The following is a 6,119-nucleotide window of genomic DNA, read 5'->3' as shown; positions in this document are numbered from 1 at the left end:
TTTTTTCTTTTTGCTTATGTGGTGCTGAGGAATCGAACCCAGGGCCTCATGCATGCAAGGCAAGTGCTCTACCACTGAGCCACCTTCCCAACCCCAGTCGTACATTTTTTAAGGAGAAATAAGAAAACAAATTTTGTCCTTACATTTTACCTAGCTGCTTCAAACTCTTTGCAGAAAATAATTTTTTAAAAGTCCTCAACAAGATCAACTATAAAATGTGAATTTTGTTTATGTTTTGATAAAGCTAAGAATTACTAAGAGTTTGCTTTAGAAATGATTTTGATTAAGACGTTTTATTTCTTAGAAATTTTAAATAAAAATAGGAAAAAGTGACATAACAGCAATTATTTGGGACAACATGGTTTGAATATTTTGTATTCTTTCTGGACTTTCCACCATTGGGGTTCAACATGTCAATCACTAACATTTTGTCAGTTGCAAAAGAAAAAAATCATGTATTCAAGGTACGATCGATCACTTGTTTCTGAATCCTAGCTACTCAAGAGGCAGAGATCTGGAGGACTGAAAGAAGAATTTTTAAGACTCCAGTCTCCAAATAGCAAAAAGCCAGGCTGGAGGAACAACTTAAGTGATAGCATCCCAGTCAAGCAAGGGTGAAGGCCTGAGTTCAATCCCCTGAAAAAATATTCAAAATGTAAATCCCAAATCCATACTCTTTCCCATATACTATTTCATTTATAAGCACAATTTAAAACAAAACTTCCCCAAAATAGTTTTATGCATGGAAGGCATAATTTGTTACAATCAGCAGAGACTGAGTGTTCAGTATCAGAGTTGGGAACCACTGAGGCACATTTCTGCTGAAGCAATTGCTTGTTAAGAGAACTTCATTCTACGAATCCGCCAAAGACAAAGCAAAGAAGCAAAGGGAATTTGTTTTTAAAGGGAGAGCTACATTGTACAATCTTAATATCTTCAAAGGAATACATCTTTCTCATACATGAAAGACCTACATTCCAGAAACTAAGGCTTGAGGGCATTGCAGAAAGTTTCTAACTCTTGGTAGTCCTATCAGTCCCGTCTACAAAACTGAAATGAAGTTTATTTTTTCACTGTCTTGCTCTAGATTGATTTCATAAAGATGAGAAAGCTTAGGCTCAGCTACCCTATGATTAAAATGTTAAGGAATTGTAGAAAGGCTTGTATGAGGCACAGGAATAATCAATCACAAATGGGTTAGTTAATGCCAACTGTCTTTCTACTCTAGACACACCCACCTCAATCATAACGTCACTCTCAAAGATTTTCAGAACTATAACATAAGCCCAATCTTCCCTCCCCCTACGACATCACCTTTTTGATATCTATCAAGATGGCTCCAAAATCATCTTGTCAAACAAATCATCACCTTCCTCTTGGTGGCAGGGCCAGGGAAGGAGGGTGAATGTCTGAATGCCTTCTAGAAAACTTTCCTTTTCTTCTATGACCAGAATCACTTTCATTTCAATTTCTCCAAACTTCTGTCATTCTCCCTGCAGTCACATACCAATTTTGATAAAACATTGAGTAGTAATGAGTTCATTTTTTCTTTATTTCTATTTCCATAACACCAAGGGGCTCAGCCCTCACACCTTCAAGGGACCAAGAGACCACCTCCAATCTCCTCACCAACCACCCATCCATGGTGCACATGCCTGTAGTATACAGAATACAATCACTGGACAGTATCAGAATATAATCACTTGAGGAAGAGTAATATTGGTGAGACCAACATCCAGTTGTGAATGGCTTACGGTGCCACTGTGGGCTGTCTGTGGAGGATGTACTGGAAAGACCTCTTGGAGTGGGCTCCTGGGGTGTGATTTGGAGATGAGATTGTGACACACACTTTATTTTGCAAGTGGAGAGTCCTTGAAGGCAAATGAGTAGAGAAGAGATATATTTTTATTTGTGTTTGAGAAAGCATGCCAATCTAGAGCTGAAACAAGTTGACTATTTAAGATGGTTTCATAATGACCTAGAGAAGATGAAAACTCAAATAAAGATAGCTGATGGATGCACATTGCATAATATCAATTACTTTTATCTTACTACAAAATGGACTCGCACTTCCTTTTTTTGGACACTATTGGACTTTGAAGTCAGCAAGCTCCTGCTTTCCCAGCAGGTGTTCTACCACCGACCATCCTCAAACCCTTTTTGCTCTTATGATTTTTAAAATAGGGTCTTGCTTTTTTGTCTAGGTCAGCCTGTACCACTCTCCTCCTATTTATGACTCTCACGTAGCTGAAATGACAGGAGCATACCACCATGTCCAGCTTTTCATTGATTAGGGAGAGTCTCATAATTTTTTTTCTTGGACTGACCCATTTTTTTCAAATTGTATTATTTAAGGTTTTGAGTTGAATAACAGATGACACTATTTTATATAAGACCCTAAAGATTACACTAAAAAATAAAAACTGTTGGGACTGATGAATGTAGTAAAGTTGCAGAATCCATAAACAATATCATTTCTATGTAACAACAACAGACTAGTTGAAAATTTGTAAAGCAGTTTCATTCACAATAGAGACCCTTGCAAAATAAAAATAACAAAAGTAGAGGGCTGGTGGCATGTCATGATGAGACAGTGATGGCAATCACATATGTTCTATCCTAGCGCGCACACGCGTGCACACACACAGAGTGCAAAACTAAAACAACAGTAACAACAAGGACAATAACAGTAACTGTAAAATAGGGGGAAAACTGTAAAATAGGGGAAAAAACTTAATGGAGATAATGTAAGACTTCTCTGATAAAAATCAAAGAATGCTAATAAACTAAATTAAAGAATACACAGGAAAATGGAAGGACACTCGTGGATGGATTAGAAGAATTCATATTGTTAAAGGTCCATAATACCCATTAACATACCAATAGCATTTTTCATAGACATAGGAAAAATAGTCACAGAATTGATATGGAAGCACAAAAGATACAGAATAGTCAAAAGAACACTGAAGAAAAGGACCAAACCTGAAGGTATCACAACACTTCATTCAAAATATATGACAATACTATTTTGATTGAAACAGAATGGTATTGAGGTAGAGGTTGACACACAGATCAACAGAACAGAGTAGAAAATCTATAGATCAATCATCTAATATACAAATAATTAATTTTCAACAGAGGCAAAAAACTAAACGTACTTGGCAAAAAGAAAAGTATTTTCAATAAATGGTGTTGGAGAAACTAGATATTTAACACAGAGGAGTAAAAGTAGACCACTACCTTTCAACATAAATAAAAATAAATTCAAAATAGACAAGGACTTAAAATGTAAGACCTGAGACTATGAAACCACTAGAAGAAAAAAATAGGGGAAATATTTCAAGATTTGTATTTGGCATGGGCATAGTCTACTTTCTGATAATACCACAAAACCACTGGAATAAAATCAAGATATAAAAATGGGATTACATTAAATTAAGATACTTCTGCAGAGTAAAAGAAACAATCAACCAGGGTAAACCATAAGAAAAAGAAAGAAAAAAACACAAAAGAAAGAAGAAATCACATAATACATTAAAAGCAAAATTACAAAATAAAACCTCATGTTTCCATGTCTCGGAGCTCATGTGCTTAGCATCATCTTATATGGTCATATGTACATTGCTATTGAGCTATTTTGCCCATCTGCTAGGATTATCCTAGATATATACTAATTATTGCAAATAAGGGAAACCATGGGATCTATACTTTTTTGAGTCTGGCTTGCTTCACTTAATATGATTTTTCCAAGTCTTTCCATTTCCTAACAAATGGAGTAGTCCTTGTAGTCTCTGTATCTGATTTTGGTACCCTGGGTATTGTATACACATTTATCTGAATTAGGGAAGGGGAACAACAAAATGGTGAGACAAAGGACAAAGGGTGAACCAATGCAACAGCAGTACTCGCAAGACAATATGTTCGTCTGTACTGTACTACTGAGGGGCCAGTGGCGGGGGGAGTAAGAAAAAAATGAGGAAGGAGGTAACAAGTTTGACAAGAAATGTACTCACCTTTGGTGCGGGGTGGGTAGGGGGGACTAGGGGGGGAAGATGGGAAGGGATTTTAAGGGGAAACAAAGGAGGAGGCAATAATGCTTGATAAGAAATGTACTCATTACCTTGCCCATGTAATTGTAACCCCTCTGTATGGTATTTTCACAATAAAAAAAGAAATGTACTCACTATCTTATATATGTAACTGTAACCCCTCTGTACATCACCTTGACAATAAAATTTTTTAAAAAGAAGCAAATAGTTCAAAGACAGCCTATAGGATGGGAAAGAGTATTTGCAAACTATCCATCTGACAAAAGATCCTGACCTAGAATATGCAAAGAGCCATATCGTTAGCCTCTACTTCCCTTTTATAAAACTTTTATGAACTCTCTATCATGAGTAGCATTGCTTTTTCAATTTTTTTTCATCCAGTTTGTCACTAGCATATAAAAAGCATAATGGTGTGTTATCTTTCTGGTTAGTCATCTTTCTGTTGCAGTGTCAGTCTTTCAAATTTGTTGTTACTCTTCAAGGTTATGTTTGGTATTCTGAGCACTTCATTTCTTCATATAAACTTTAGAATTAGGGAAATATGTCATCAGGGAAGGGCAAATTAAACTAACAGTGAGATACCATTGCACATGTATCTGAACGGCCAAAGTCCAAAACACTTGCAATACAAAGTGCTAGTGAGGATTTGTGAGCAACAAGGATTCTCATTTGTTGCTGAAGGAAATGCAAAATAATAAAAACCATTTGGAAGACACATTGGTAATTTCTTACAAAGCTAAACATATTAGTACCATGGAATCCAGTAATTACACTCCTTTTCATTTAGCTGAAGGGAATGGAAACTCTGCTCCTATCAACACCTACATGCAGATATTATGCCAGATGTGTCCACAATTACTCTGTTGTCCATTTCCCTGTTTCCCACAGAGGTAATCAGAAGAGATCATTCTAAAGGGTAAGTAGAACAAAGATGAGATTTCAAGGGAACTTAGAAAAATTGAATGATAAAGATAGAGAAATGAACAACTGTTTGATGCAGCTAAAGCAAATTACTAGAGGAAGAATTTCTAGCTGTAAGTGCTAACATAAAAAGAGCCTGGCAAGTAACAAATATTTCATCCAGTAGGTGAATGGCGATAATTACACATGCTGACACAATACAACTACACAATTGCAGGTTAATTAGGGATAAAAAGCCATAAGCTGTCAAGCCCCATAAAAGGTAAGAAGGAAAGAAACTCCAATGCATATTGCTAAGGAGAGATGCCAGTCTGACAAGACCACATAGTGTAAAATTCCAAATATAATAAATTCTACCAAAAACAAATTGTAGAGACTAGGTTGCCCAAGTACAAGGGTTGAGGAGAATGAATAGATGGAACACAGAGGAACTTTAGAGTAGTGAAAATATGCGGTCATGATCTTATAATGGATGAATATTACTATGTGCTTATTTGCATTTATAGAATATCTAACACCAAGAACGAACCCTGTTTGAGGGTGACAAAGGATGTTTCAGTATATCTCCATCAGTTATAACAAGTTTGCCACTCTGGTGGGAATATCAGTAGTAGAGAGGATACATGTGTATGAGAATAAGAGTTATATGCTATTATTCTCTACCCACATTTTGCTCCAACCTAAAGCTACTCTAAACAAGGTAAGCCTATTTTTAAAAATCCATAGAACTTAGTGATCTCCATAAGAAAAGACAGTTTAAACAACCACAAGAATAATTCAGGGCTGGGAAGGTGGCTCAGTGGTAGAGCGCTTGCCTTGCATGCATGAGGCCCTGGGCTCGATTCCTCAGCACCACATAAGCAAAAAGAAAAAAGCCAGCAGTGGCGCTGTGGCTCAAGTGGTAGAGCGCTAGCCTTGAGGTGAAGAGCTGAAGGACAGTGCCCAGGCCCAGTGTTCAGGCCCCATGACCAGACCACCCCCCCCAAAAAAAACAAAGAATAATTCATTCATCACATAATGAACACAAATTTGAAAATAACTAAACCTGAAAATTACAATGAAGTAGAATTCATTTTCACAGACAGTGGAAATTATGAAATATATACAGAACAGGTACATTGAAGCAGAAAAGTCTAAAATTTAACCTAC

Source organism: Dipodomys ordii, unplaced genomic scaffold (assembly GCF_000151885.1).
Source record: "Dipodomys ordii isolate 6190 unplaced genomic scaffold, Dord_2.0 Scaffold1, whole genome shotgun sequence".
NCBI lineage: Eukaryota > Metazoa > Chordata > Mammalia > Rodentia > Heteromyidae > Dipodomys > Dipodomys ordii.
This window is presented reverse-complemented; position numbering follows the sequence as displayed.